A 15,309-nucleotide genomic window follows, 5' to 3' on the forward strand; every position below is an offset into this window, starting at 1 on the left:
CGCCAAGCGCAAGTGCATTATTCAACTAAATGAACGTTTGAAAACAAATCGCATCAGTAAAATTCATAATGTACGACTTACACACACGTTGCAGACACGACAGCTTCCGATTGTTATTCGATTGTATAAGAAAACGCAATTCTGCTGCGTGGAAACTGAAAGACAAAGCCCTTTTTCAGGTGCCGTTTCGTCTACCTTTTGAGGTCTGTCTGAGTAGCCGCGGCCGCTGGGTGGCGGTACCGTTAGCACAGCACACATCCCGGGTGTCACCAACCCACGCTTGCGCTCTCTCGGCCCTAACTTGCGACTTCGCCTGTCACCTGGACGCTCCCGTCGCGAAACCTTACTGTGTCGCATGTGGTTGGGCGTCGCATTTGCCAGTGCCTATTCATTCGGGGATGGCCAATAGAGCGCCGTGCAATTTGGGCAGTTGCGATGAGGCTCTAGAGCACTTTCCGTATAACTGCCCACTCTTTGACATTCAACGACGTACTCTACAAGCTAAACTCAACCTGTTAGGTAATTATGCGTTCTCGGAAGAAAAGATCCTTGGACCATGGCCTATGCATTATTCCATGCAAAAGGCCATAAAAGCCCTTTTGCACTTCGTGAAAGATACTGGATTGTACGAATGCTTGTGACAGCGGAGATTCCTCTGCACTAACTCTGTGAAGGACTATTAGTTTTCTTTGACCTCCTTGTCTCTTCTTCCCATTTCCGCCTCCGCAAGTGTAGGGTAGCCAACCGGGCACGTGCTTGATCAGCCTCCACACTTTTCACTCTTCGTTTCTCTCTGTTTTATTCTTGTAGGCCCTCCGCCTAGTACAAATGCGTTATCAAACTAATTCACTTCTCCCAGTAAAAGACGTAAGAAAATTCCTAAAATACGACTTGCACACAACCTGCAGACATATCATCAGATTGTAATTTGAATATGCGAGAAAACATAATTCTGTCACGCGGGAACTCAAGCACAAACCCTTTCAGCTGCCGTTTGTTTTTGTGGGAGCACCGCGCATGCGGACGCGAGAAATCCCAACCAACTACAGACGCTAACAGCTTCCCCGTAAAATGAAGTGAAGGTTTCCCTTTTTTGTGCTTATTTCGCGCCGATATCTCAGAGCTGGCACCATAGTCTGACGTTATGAATTCCAATTCATTTTATCGTATTATGGCAATTTTAGTGCAGACATGAGTTTCTAAATGTTTCCTGGTTGAGTATTCGCTTCCTTTAGAATGTATTATAATCCTCCCTTGTCGATATGGAATTTAGCTATACCGGACGAATCATGACGTCATCAGAGGCTGGTGCGGGAACTTCTAGGATTCATTGCTTGTCGACTTTAGGTTTAGCATACTTTCTGGCTTATGAGACCTCGTCTCACGGGTAGAGTGGTCGTTTTGGTATCAGAATAGCGATATTTGCTAATACATTACGAAACGCAAACAGCACACAAGCAAGGGACTTAAAGAAAGAGGACACCAGGACGCTGATCTTTCATAATGTTGCACCAGCAAGCCCAGCTCTCCAGAATTCTGATTTTGCTAATAGAGTTTAGCATTAATCTTTAGCGTCTTTTTGTTGGCAATCGTCAGATTTCGTAGTCTGACAGTTCGAATGGCTCGACGGTACGTACATTACCGAATGGCCACCTGTGTGCTTAAACCGATCGGAAGGTTTGTTCACCAACAACATATCGTTGGAGAAAACGCGTAGAAGAGGGCATGCAAGACGGTACAAGAAAGGCAGACAGGTTAACCAGCGGTAGTTTAAGCTAACTGCATGTGGGGAAGGGATAAGGGGATACACGGTAAATAATTTTGGACTCTGTATATTACCCTAGAGGCTGTAAAAAAGTATTGCTGTACACGGCAACTAACTCAGACTACAGCTGTGATGATGGAAGCCGCAGTTGAAAACTTAATCCTCACCATCTGCCGCGTACCGAAATTCTGCACACGAGATTTCAACAGTGAAAAACTATGGAAGTATTTGGTGCACTGTTCGTGTTGTCATGTTTATTTACCACAAGAAGTCGAAAAAAAAAACTTTCATTTGTTATTCCCATTGACCATTTGATCTTACCTCTTAAGACTAAGAGTGCAAGACATCGGACAAACGAGCACCCTTGAGGGTGCAAAAGGTTTTACTGGGTATCAAAAGAAAAGGGGGGGGGGGGACCGCGAACGAAGTAAGTCGTGTACAGGCAGCGTCTCAAGGCCTATTATGAGGCCTGCATGTCTTAGGAACTTGATCGCTGCAGATATAGCTTTCTGCGCGGAGTTACTTTAGGAGCACTGGCGTGGAAGTTTGTGCTCCTATTCTTGACGGTTATCTAGTCTACCGAGTCCTGTCCAAATCCCTTGCTTCTCGACGCGGAAAAAGTGTGTGACGTTCTCGTCAGAGCTACGCGTGTCGCACGTGGGGCTGTCGGCCTTCCAAACGAAGAATGCATAGGCGTTGGCATAAATGCGGAAGGGGAAGTAAAGAAGCCGGAGAAAGCTGTCGCTAGCCGAGCGTCGAAACTTTCGATCAGGACTGTGCGTTCGCCTAACGTCCAAGAAAATATTTGTACCGGAGGCTCACGCGATACTAAAGAAACGGACCCACTTTTAGTACCAAAATTTGGATTTTTTGCTTTAAGCAGGTTGCTGGTGATAAGACTTCTATGCAAATTCTCACGACTACAATGAAATAGACTCATAACAGTATATTTTGGTGGTAAATAAGTTGTAATTCGCATTAAGAGGTCCTTGCTTATGGCCTGATTTTCAAGCGACTTGGAATGGCTCGCATCTACAATCGAACAAAAAGAAAGAAATGCAACAATATGCACACTACCCGCATCGTGAAGTAGCTTTGCAAGCATTGGTTGATGGTCGACTCTGGCTCATTTTTTTTCGTTATCTTTGAGAAATTGAAAGAAATCCCGGAAACATGAATGTCGCGCTTTTTTCTGGCTATTGTTCTACACTCTGCGCCGTTTATCAGGACGCATTGAAAGGGGTATTTGCTTGCATGCGCCGACTCATCTGCGCGCGGTGCTTGTGCCGCACGTATCTGTACGGCCCTAAAACGCGGCACATATTCGGCTAAGCTTGCGCCACCGAGCAACGCTATCTGGCTGCGTGTTCTTGGTCAATCACACTTGGTGAGGCTTCTAACAAGAATCTTGTCCAGCACTAAGAGCATGCCTCAGTTTGGCGACGGGCATAGAACGGCGCTTTTGCCGTCCACCCCACACTCTGCAGCGGGCTTGGTTGCATTTGTGATATGCCCGCCGCCTTGACCGCCTACCGGATGCTAGCGGCCCGAGCACAGTCTCATTCTGCCTCGTCACTCCGCACACGTGGGCTTGCGTTCCAGCAGGTCTATTAATGTTCCACTTCATTGCCAAAGCTCATTGCGCTCCGTTGCAGTGTTTACGTTCAGGCCATTGTTTTGTGATCCCCACTGTTATTACACGCTGGCAGCACCCTTAATCGAGGCCCCTTGTTAGAAGCTGACACCTGACTATCTGGTTAGAACTAATTAGCAACTATACAGCTTGTAGCGCAGCTGCTAGCACCCCCTATCTAACCCGTGCTGCACACAACTGCGCCGAGCGGAGTGGCGCTCAGGGAGGTGTCGACTTGGGATAGTTTGTTAAGTTGAAATACTGACAACAGCGCAAAATACACGTGTAGACGAGCGAGCAGAGGACATCGGCGCTGCGTCGTCTGCCGGCTCGGCCACGTTGTTTCGAGCTGTGATCGGTACGAAGTGATGCAGTTGTGTACACCACTTCGTTGACACCTGCGCCCCAGCGCGACGGAGGCCGAACGTGCCGCGCGCACAAGCTGCGCTTCGGGGTCAGCAGGCGGTGACAGCTGCTGCTGGCGACGCTGACGGTGCTCCTTCCCGCGTTTGTTGTCGGTGCTTTCGACGGCTCGCGTTCGCGCCTTCGACGACAACGAGCTATTGTTTGCGTCGCCGCTCTTGCTTGAAGAGCACGCGGCGTTCTCTCTCGCCGTCACGGAGTTTCACACAGTGCTACCTAGAGGAATACATGGCGCCACCGTAAACGGAAGCGCCATGTTAATTTCGAGAGGGGTCGCGACAACTCTGTGGTCACGACAGAGGAACGCTAAAGGGACACGCAAGAAAAGAATAGAAGAAGAAAAGAAGAAAAACAATTTGAGTCTTATTAGTAAATTGTCCGTCTGCAATACCAAAGCAGCCACTTTGACACAGTGAGAATATATGAGGCCTGGTGAGGCCAGCAAAGGCTCAACAAGGACGAAAGACGGATGGCAGAGCCGACTAGCTCGCCGTGACGTGATCGGTTTTGACTCGGGCTCAATTAATTTCTTTTATCGCTAAGACATGGACTACGTGGTATTCCAAGGGAACCAAAGATTAAACTATGCGAGTTTTGAGAACTTCTACAATGCCACGATGGGCAAAATACGATAAAATGTTTTCAAGTATACGTCACGTCACGTTGGTGTACCGCAACGTTTTGAAGCGTTTTAGTTTGTACTCTCCGCCGCATCATAAATCGCCTCGGAACTGGATCAGAACATTTTGGGTGCGCGGAGCTGATCAGGCACACAAACGATGGTGACGATCATGAGCGACTTATCCTGCGAACGCCACCCACACTCCAGCATACTATTTTTCACATCTAAAGTCAGTGGCATAGTATAATAATTTCTGCTCCTTGCAGTCCATAGTAGGCATATCATTACACCATCCTGCGGTGTGCCAGGATGATGATGATGATTTATTGGCATCCCCTTTGAAATGGGGTGGTGAAAAATAGACTGCTTGGATTTAATCCTAGCGATTTTGTGTGCATCTCCTTAATCTCTCTTTTTTCCCTCAAAACTTCTCTCCTACCTTGTACCGCTACACCTATGGCGGTGCATGCTCCAGTCGTATTAATCTCTTACCTGCTTTTTTTTTCTACCAATACCATAACCGTCTCTAGCTTATCTCGACTGCTGACCAGTTGACGCTTTCGTCCACTTTAAATCAAAGCGCTTCTGGAAGGTGTGCGTTGCGTACTGGTCTCGCTTAGTGAATCCCTTCGCATTCTATTAGGATGTTCTCAGTGGTCTCCTGATATTTTCTGCAGCATGCAAATGCCCCATCTAATTGGGAATATTTGCTGCGGTACGTTTTTGTCCTGAGGCAACCAGTTCGGGCCTCTAATAAAAAAGCTCTTCAACTCGTGTTATTGTACAAATTTGTACTTGTGCACTTTAGCCGCCAATTTATTTTGATCCACGTTCCTCAGTCTTTCCTGAAAACTAATTTTGCTCTGAGCTTCTGTGACTTCAAACGAGGCCCAATCCATGTCTTCTTGCTCTGCCTCATTTGTGGTTTTGCCGTGGGCTCCCAAAGCCAACCGGCCCACTGATGTTTGGTTAACTTCCAATCCCGAAAATTTATCAAATTTTAGGAACAGAATGACATTTGCGAACGTTGGCGCTGGCACAAGGACTCCTTTCCAGATCCCATGCACCACTTCATATTTATTCCATGATGTAAAATTTCTGCAGCGCGAAGCACTGAATTGCAAAAAACAAAAGACAAAAAAAAAAGGCGGACGATGGAAGAAGAGGACAACGCGAGCGCTTGTGTTGTCATCTTGCAATCCTTCTTTCGTCGGTTTTCGTCCTTTTTTTTCCCCACACTGCAGTGCTTCGCGCTGCAGAAGGTTTACACCATGGACCTGAACCAACTCGCCCACATCGCTACTTTTATTCATATTTATTGTGGCCCCAAAGTGTCCTATGTTTCGTGATTGCTGGATTCCGCTTCCCTTTTATTTTCAGGTTATCTTGGTGGGTGCATGAGTAAGTATTTCCTTCGTTTATGTATACGCCGCGGTATTTATATCGGTTTAGTATGGGTATGACTCGCTGTTGAATCTACATCACGTAGTTACTCGTCTCTTTATGAAATATCATAATTCTCAGTTTCACATATCGGCCAGTGTCTGTAAATCTCTTGCATTGTCCGCTAGTAGCACTGTGTCGTTCGCGTACGTCAGTGTGGGGACTTTCTGTTGCACTATTTGTCTATTACGCGTATATGATAAATCAAATCCGAATTGACTGTTTTCCAGTTGTCTTTATATGCCCTTAACCTAAAGCGTGAACATTGGAGACAGGATGGCATCCTTGCTTCAGTCCTTGGTGAATTTCTACCACTTCATTACAATTTCGACCTTCTCATGCGATTTTTACTCGGTGGTCTCTATATATCTCCCTCAGCAGCGTCACGAAATCGTTATCTATGCCTTCGTGCTTGGATGGATGGATGGATGGAAGGTAGGAGCGTCCCCTTTGAAGCGGGTGATGGCAGTTGCCACCATGCTCAGCTTTTTTTTTGTTTAACTGTGTTGTAAGTTATTAAAATTCGCCATTTTCTTTAAGTATTCTTCTTACACTTTTAACTTTATGTAACCTCTCTGCTTTTGAGCCACCAATCTTCCAATCGCTTTTTGCTAATTTCCACCGCATATTTATTTACATGACAATTGTTATCTCTAAACCCTAGGACCACAGGAAGCGTGACTGTGCCCGCATTGACATCGGGATGGATACCACCACATTTTAGTATGAGGTGTTCTATTGTTTCTACATATTTACCACACACAGTACGTGTGTCTTCTTCTTCGTTAAATTTCTTTTTATGGCTGCGCGTTCTAAGACATACTGACCTAGCTTCAAAGAGTAGGGCACTGCCTCTTGAGTTATCATAAAACGCTTCCTTCCTGATCTGCTGTTTCCAGTATCGGTATAGTTCAACGCTAGGCTTCTTTACCATTGAATTTATGCACTTTTTACCTTCCGTGTTTTTAACCTGTCGTTTAATGATCTGTCCTTCTCCGTCCTCGTGTCTGGCATACTTACTGGTTAGCTTCCTAGTTCTTTTCCGCCATTGTGAGTCAATGCTCTTTCTGTATAGGTATTTAAATACCTTATCTACCCACCTGTTATCGTCCAATTTCTTCGGGCATTTTCGTATAGGATTTTACTCTGAGCTTCCCGTGCTTCGAATGATGGCCAGCCCATGTCCCCCTGTACTGCTTCGTTTGTGGTTTTCCCGTGGGCACCTAGTGCTAATCTTCCCGCAGCTCTCTGATTATTACTTCTAGTCTCGACTGAACTTCTGCCCTTAAGCACAGGACCACATTCCCGAAAGTAAGCCCCGGCACCATTATTCCTTTCCAAATGCCTCTCTGTACTTCATACCTGTTGTACCCCCAAAATGCCCTATGTTTCATCATCCCGGCATCTCTTCCTCCTATTGCTATGAGAGACTGTTCGTGCTTTTCCGTGTACATCCGCCCTTTGTTTATCCATACCCCGAGATAATTGTATTCGGCCACTCGGGGTATTTCATGGCCTTGTATTGTAAGCTCCTGATCAGTTGTATCGTTGAAAAACATCCCACCGGACTTAGCTGCGCTAAAACTGAAACCTAGCCTGTCTCCTTCGTCTCCACAATAATTAACCCGAGTTTGCAAATCTTCCTGGCTATGTGCTAAGAGTACAATATCGTCCGCATACATTAAACCCGGTAGTCGTTGCTCAACAACCTTTCCGCCTAATCTGTACGACATATTATACCCTAGATTGCTTCCTTGTAGCATTCTTTCCGTACTTATCATATAAAGCGTGAACAGCAGCGGTGATAGAGGGCAACCTTGCCTTAATCCTTTGTTTACCTCGACAGTTGTCGTACTCCTAATTCCTTCCCATGTTATTTCAACATTATTTTCTCAATATATTTCCTGTAGAAAATCAATTACCTCATGACTGATACCTTCATCTTTTAATATGTCCCACAGGAGTTCCCTGTTCACGTTGTCATATGCACCGCTTATGTCCAGGAAGGCTAAATACAGAGGTCTATTTTCCGCCTTAGCTATTTATATGCACTGGGTAAGCACGAACAGGCTATCATCTAAGCGCCTACCACTTCTGAACCCGTTCTGAAGTTCTCCGAGTATTCTATTACTTTCTACCCATGACTGTATTTTTAATTTCACCGCCTGCATCGCCAGCCTATATATAACTGATGTTATCGTAATTGGTGGGAAGGATTTTATGTTCGTCTTATCGCCTTTTCTTTTATAAATCAAATTCATTTTACTCTGTTTTCAGCTGTGCGGAATTTGATTATTTGTTATGATTGCCTCCAATGCTTTTATTAGCGTTTCCTTGCTTCTTGGGCCAAGTTCATTAATTAATTTGTTTGGAATTTTATCTATCCCTGCGGACGTGAATTTTGGAACATTTGCTTCCGCCTTTTTCCAGTGAAGATTGGTCAGTTCTAAGCTGTTTTCTGTTGTGCTATCCTGTGTTGCTCCCTCATTTGGGGTGATTACCCTATCGTCTTTCCTAAATGACTCAGCTATAACTGAACCAATGTAGTTCGCAGGGTCACCTCCTTCTAAACATTTTCCCTCTTCATCGTGAATATGTTCCTGCTTTTTGTCATTCGCTTTACCCAGCCAGCTTATATGGTTCCAGAATTTTCTTGACCCACCTTTAGTTGCATCGCGAACTTCAGCCAGCCAGCGATCAGAGGACTGCTTTATTTTAGCCTGCACGAGGACCTGCAGTTGTCGTTTCTTTTGTCGATAAGATTCCCAATCTTGGCCTATTTTCACTTCAGATAACTGCGCCCTCTTTGCTTCTCTGTGTTCCCGTGATGCCACGTCTTTGTTCGATGGCCTGCCTGATTTCCTTATTCCACTAACTTCATGCTTTCCTCTTTCCTCTCCAGCGGTTTACTCTTTTTACTTCTTTTATTTTTGTACTAATGAGCAGTTCTAACTGATTATAATCCCACATTTTTCCATGGGATATTTCTCTATTACTTCCTCTATGCCGGCCGCTGTTCGCGCTATTTGTTCGTCATTTGCGTACTCTTTTTAACTTCCCTGCATTTCTCTTTTGAGCAGGGCTCCCAAGTGTAGACTAATACGCTTATGATCACTTCCGAGGCTGTACTTCCCCACTTAGACTATTTCCATCATTGCGAGCCTGCTATACATCCCCATCCACATTAAGCAGTAGTCAATGGTCGTTTGCCTGTTACGGCATTCCCACGTGATTTGCCCCTCACACTTAGTTTCTTTATTTACTATAACTAGGTTGTGTCGCTCACAGAAGTCTAGCATCAACTTCCCGTTACAATCTGTGTATCCATCCAGATCCTCGATGCGGCCATTCATGTCACCCACTAGAGTATTACCGGAACCTTCTCCAAACTGCTTTGTATCGTCATTGAAACACTTCACTAGATCCTTGTTCTCTTGCCTGCATTTGTCCCCTGTCCTTAAATAAACTACTTCTAGCCATGTATTTTTAGTGGTAATTGTACCTGATACCCAGGCATGTTCTTTGATAGTTGACTTTATTCTTTGCCAATTTGTTCCTTGATGTATCAGCGTACCTCCTCCTCCTCCCTTCTTCTCCGTTGTTGTTCTGTTGCTCCCTTCCCAGACCTGAGAATGCCCGCATGCGCCACCTGGTGACAAGCTGTACATGCAAAGCAAGCCAAGCTAACCAGCCCCGTCCGAGTTGGCGAGAATGAAGGCTCGAAATTCCAGACACCATCGTTTGCAACAGACTATCAACTTTACGACACTATTACTGATTCTTGACATTTTCCGATGCTGGAGAACGATTTAACGCAAATCGGCGTTGTACGCGAGCTAAAGCTCGTCCTTATATGCTTATACTGTGCTCGTCGACGACCTTATACGCTCGTCGTTTTATAATGTCCAACTGTTTAATCTCTTGTGCGCTGGTATTCAAGTGCGGGATCCCATATGTGACTCGACTGACGACAAAAGCACGCACTACTCTAACTGTCTCGTCCTCCGATAAATCTTCTCGACTGCCCGTTGCCCTGCGGATCACTTTCCCCACGTTCATCGCCTTGCTCTTGAGTAGTCGTATCGCATGCTCCGCTGTGGCTTTCGATTGAATCCGCGTACCCAAAATTCTTAGGGTTCACACTTCGCGGGCTTCCTGTCCGGTCAGAGTGAGTTCTATGCTCGGCCGCTTTGCCTGTCTGGCATATCTTGCATGTACCCCCACAAGCTCCGAATTTTCAAGGGTGCATGCCATGCCCGCCTCGCGTGCAAAAAGTTCCACCCTGTCGATTGCCTATTGTAAAAGGTCCCGTTTTTTACTGTAGGATCCTCGAGTCACCCATAGGGCGCTGTCATCCGCGTATGTGGCACTTCCTAGTCGCGCTTCCCCTTTCAGCTCTGTTGCTAATCGCCTCATGGCTACGTTAAAGAGGAGTGGAGAAAGTATGGAGCCGTAGGGAGTATCCCGGTTCGGCAGCGTGAAAGGTTGCGACCTTGTGGTTCCTATTCTTGTGGTTGCCCCACGATTATCCCGGAAGCTCTTTGCGTATTGATACATTCTCTCACTCACAGCTCGTTGACTCTTGCGCCTTCAGAATGGTCCCCTAAGATATCGCGTCGAAGATTTACCGCAAGTCCAATGCCAATACCAAGGGGTCATCTGCTCCAATATGTGGATGTTATACCTCCTGCTGTAAAGCCAGAAAAGCATCCGCGCAGATATGTAAGGAGGGAAACCAAACATGTCCACCGTAAAGCGGTCGTTTTCGCTATGTGGTCCACGAGTCGAGTTTGTGCCACATTTTCAAAGAGCTTTCCTGCACAGGAAGCCAGGGGTATAGGCCTTAGATTTTTGTATATCTCGATATTTCCACGGTTTCGGAATCAAGATGATGTTGGCCGATTCCATTGGATGGGGAGCTCTCTTCTTCCTATCCATGCGCATTCGTTAAAGTATTTGGTGAGCTCCTCGAAACTCTCGTGGCCGAGGCTCCGGATCGTGGCATTTGTGTTCTGATCCACGGTTACCGGGGCGTGCTTACTCGGCCGGGGTGGAGCCTCGCACCGCTCCTGGCGTCGCGTGATGTCAGCCCCTCAGTCGGTCCCACATACAAACGTTTCAACTTTCGTATCAAGTCATCCGGGTTCCCCTAAGTGCTTTAGGTGCTTGTCCAGCATGGAGCAATTTTCGCCCCTGCCTTTGTCACTCGTTTTAATGTGCCCTTTAAATTCGAGTTGTCTACTGCTCAGTGCTCTGGATTGAGCCTGTCGCGTCCTGCTGCTCGTGGTATTTTGTCCAATCCGTCAACCTAGCTTCGGTGACCCTCCATCTTATTTTCGCAGAGTTTACGGATATGCTTGTAGTATGTAATGATCGCTTCCCAGGTTATCCCCCAGGTTTGTTCCTACCGATTTCTCCTGCCTATTTGTAAAGGCTAGGTCGGGCCTCTCCTCGAACAGCAACTGCACATTCTGTGTCAAGGTTTCCACCGGTTGCATGTTGTTAGGTCTGTTGTTAGGTTGTGTTATCCGTATTTTCTTTGTCATCGTTCTCTTTAGAGCTTCGCGTTAAGCCCTCAACATGAATGAGCTGTTCTTTAAAAGGCGATTAACCTTTACTACATTGCGGTATTCTGGGTGCTGCTTAACAGGTGTACTTGGTGTTTCTGTTCAATGTGGTCCAAGTGACCACTGTTATAATAAAATTTGCTAAAACAAGTACAGCACCTAACTTCAAGTCGCCACTTATTTCGAGGCCTGTTTGCCCCGCTCTTCTGTGTGCATGGTCTTTCAATATTATTGCCGTTTTCAGTTCTTTAGAAAACTCGTGAGGGAACTTAGACTTTTTGAGTGGTTTTGTAGGCATAAATCTGCGAACGCCATCTTCAATTACTTTCGTAAACAAATTAACCTGTTCATCAACATCAGCTGACCCCTCTACGAACGACCAGTCAGTGTTTTCAAGATAATGGTACAAGCCACGGTGTTCTCCAAGGGAAAAGTTGAAGCCGGGCTTCGTGTTGTCATTGGAACGAATGCTGCATTTCTGTGCTGCCAGAATAAAAAAAAAGAACATTCAAACGAGGGTGGAACTTGTTTGGCACAACCAGATGAACGTTGCTGCGAATGACGGAAACACTATCAAGATTGGTAAGACAATCATATAGAACATTAGTAATAATTATCTTCATTGAAAATAAGCAAGTAGTACAGAAGACTTTGCAAGGTCTGCCGAAGCTTTCCGTGGGTTTGTATGGCAGGAACCTGGCAGTCAGGGAGATGCCTTCTGTAACCTTATTCCTTATTACAAGTAAAGTTCAGATAAAAACATGGAGGACACAACAATTAATAATAATAATAATAATAATAATAATAATAATAATAATAATAATAATAATAATAATAATAATAATAATAATAATAATAATAATAAAAATACACCGTGCTAATCCTTATGATCCATTTATATCAATCAATCAATCTTGATTGTTTCTTACTGATGTACAAGGTCCTATTTTATTAAGGTCAGTAAGATCAGAATTGAGTGACCATCGGTCACTGCAACCTGATTCATCCGTATTTTTGACATTTGTAGGCATTACATGTCTCTCACGTTGGTTCAGCGGTCGCCATGCGACAATATTGGTGTTTCTCAAGCTTATCACGGGTAAACAGTGCAGTCCGACAAGGCGAGAGAGAGAGAGATAAAGAAAGACGATTTTCGTCGTGTCGCACAGCAGAATTTGCCCACGATTCCGAACCGGCTAGCCCGGCAACGGGCTTCTCAGCTGTTCTAATACGGAAGCCAGAGTTGGAATTGAGCTGGACCTTTAAACACCGGTTGGCGTTGAAACCCCCGCTCGTTTTCGTCCAGCGGTCGGTGTTCGAGACTTCACCCTGTCTCTCTCGCTCTCTTCTCCCTCGCAGTTCAGCCAAGGGCGGACCCATCAACGACGGCAGCGGCCACGTTTTGTTAACTCTCCCGAACCATCGTCCCGACATGACAGCGATACAGGTGAGGGAAAAATCCGCCTGTTTGGTTTGCACGTTGTTGTGGCCCGCCATAAGAGTTTGTAGTTTATTGCAGGTTTCCCAGAACAGAACAGAGCTAAGCAGAGCGTAACATAAGGGAAGATAACAAAACACAACATAGCATAAATACCGCTCCGCTGCGCTAAACTGGGGACAGGCGCAAGGGGTTTACAGGCCCGATTCGAAGTGCACGAACTACGAAGTGGGCTTTTATTATTAGTGCGAGTTTTTAAGTCGCTTGAACGCCTTAAAGGGCCCATCATCAGCTTCGGGCATTGAATGCAGACAAGCGCTCTGCGTAGACTATATATGCGCGCAAACAGTCGTGCCTGCGAAATACCAAATCGCTGCGCGGTGCGAACACAGCTGAAATGAGAAGCGAGAGGCTGCGCGCCCTTCGCCTCGAGGAGGGGCGCTTTCCGCCGTAGAGTGGCACCGTGTGAACCTCGGTTCGAGGCGCGACGTCAGCTGACACGGCGCGTGACTTCGGTGCAACGTCCAATACGCCACGCGCAAAACCGCCACTGGCAGTGCGCGTCATCACTCCACTGACCGCTTACACGTAACACGCCAATGATGACAGGGCCGCCCTTTCGCAGTGATCGGTCCACCTATCGGGACGATGCCTGACTGAGGCACTTTGCCTCTGTTTACACAGCTTTTATTCCACCGTATGTTTCCATCTGTCCTCTGCCATCTGGACTTTGGAGATGCAGTAGAAAAGATGAGGGCTATTCCAGTACGTCAATAGAGCTGCCAGGGTACATGGGTGAAGTGACAATAACAAAAAAATATACAAACATTCAGAAAAAAGAAAGAAAAAGAGGCGAACTAGCTTCGCACTCTCACACAAGTTGCACTACGAGTGAACGTACTGCTTGGCCATTATTGGCCCTTGCGCCACGACACCCATACGTGAATACCTACCACCAGTGAAGTCGTTCGTGCGCAGTATGGACGACCTGGCGATCTCGCGGGAAAGCCGAGCTCTACGCAGCACCGATTACCCAAGCAGATCGGCACGAAAGGTATTCACGCGGCGCACGAAACGTTCACAGCGTATTGAAAGTTATACCAGGAGTTGCCGTAATTTCGCGCCCATAAGTATCCCTGCCTCAATACTGGCAGAAAAAGAAAGGCCAGGAAAATCGCGTGTATGACCATAAAGAGAGATAGAGAGAGCTTTTTTAAATGAGAACTGGAGATGCTTACCTGGTGGCTCACATATCGTGCTGCTCTAGACAAAAATAGTGACAGATGAAGGGAAAGAAAGTGACATTATACGCCCCGGAAATAACACAGACAAATGATATATCTATGCCCTAGACATGTACGCAAGATTTGAACAATTATAAAAGCAGTACAGCACCCAATTGTCTGCACATAGCAAAACTCTAGAAACAATTCGTGTGCGGTTTCCCGTTTTACTGCTGCTCGTTCGGTTCAAAGTGCGTACGCAAATTTCTTCTTTAATGGCGGCTTTTCGGCAACAATTTATCTATCGCCGTGAAACCGTACTTCAAGCTGAAGCTGGTCAAATTTTGCGAACATCTGAAAATTTTGCGAACAGCCATGAATTTCTCGGACTGGCCGCAGGGGTCGCACTCGCGAACCTACAGCGTGTGTGTTGTTCCGCGTGATGTGCAGCTGACAAAAACAGAACCACAATTAGGCGTCGCCTTCTTGCTGGATACTGCCAAGACGGTGCGCTTAATTATTCAGGTGTGCCTTGTGCAGCAGGCAATGCAGGCTAATACAGTAGCACGTGGATTACTATCAGCAGTACTAATACTACTATGAGGAGCCGGATATTCTGGAAAGTATTTTGGGGGCCTACTGTCCGCGCGTCGTTACAGCGGTGTAACCGGGCAATTATGCGGCTCAATTTCGCAACTGTTGGGCACTGTTGCCGTACTAATGCACATCGTCGTCGCTTGCTCCAATGTTGTGGTGACGACATTATCGTTTTTATTTTTGTTTCTTATTTACTCTCTTCGACCTGTCTGCCACTTCCACATACATTCCGTTATAGAAACAGACGCTCGGTTATAGAAAACCGTCATGTCACATCATCCGTGGGCCTTGCATAAAACCATTGAAAAGGGCCTATAGTTTCTGCGGCATCATTTTAGGTTTCGGTGTGAGCACGGAAGAGTGAGGCGCAGGTGTTAAATTAATGCGGACTGCACGTTCAAGTGCGCCACGGATTGACTGAATTATGGCGCCGACCGCCGGTTAGGACCCTTGGGAGCCGGCTATTCCAAGTACACTACTCGGGTAGGAACAAAGAATGAAAAGAAATGCAGGTATCATCAAGCACAACACGCACAAGTCGCAAACAGTGTCTGCACGGGGACCAGCACCACAAAACCACGTTCTGGTCATCAGTCAC

General features: G+C 46.2%; 1 protein-coding gene across 10 annotated transcripts in view; it reads left to right on the forward strand.

The window, feature by feature from the left end:
- The window catches only part of LOC135920299 (ras guanyl-releasing protein 3-like), a 122,532-nt gene that overhangs the window by 70,159 nt on the left and 37,064 nt on the right, over window positions 1-15,309 (forward strand). For 8 of the 10 annotated variants that reach the window (XM_065454501.2, XM_065454508.2, XM_065454500.1 and 5 more), the window contains one exon: window positions 12,813-12,900. The gene's annotated coding sequence lies outside the window, so the exon portion shown is untranslated. Of the gene's footprint in view, window positions 1-5,823; window positions 5,845-12,812; window positions 12,901-15,309 lie in introns of all 10 variants that reach the window. The other 2 variants (XM_065454507.2, XM_065454503.2) reach the window with 1 other exon arrangement.

Source organism: Dermacentor albipictus, chromosome 10 (genome assembly GCF_038994185.2).
Source record: "Dermacentor albipictus isolate Rhodes 1998 colony chromosome 10, USDA_Dalb.pri_finalv2, whole genome shotgun sequence".
In the NCBI taxonomy this organism is placed as follows: Eukaryota; Metazoa; Arthropoda; class Arachnida; order Ixodida; family Ixodidae; genus Dermacentor; species Dermacentor albipictus.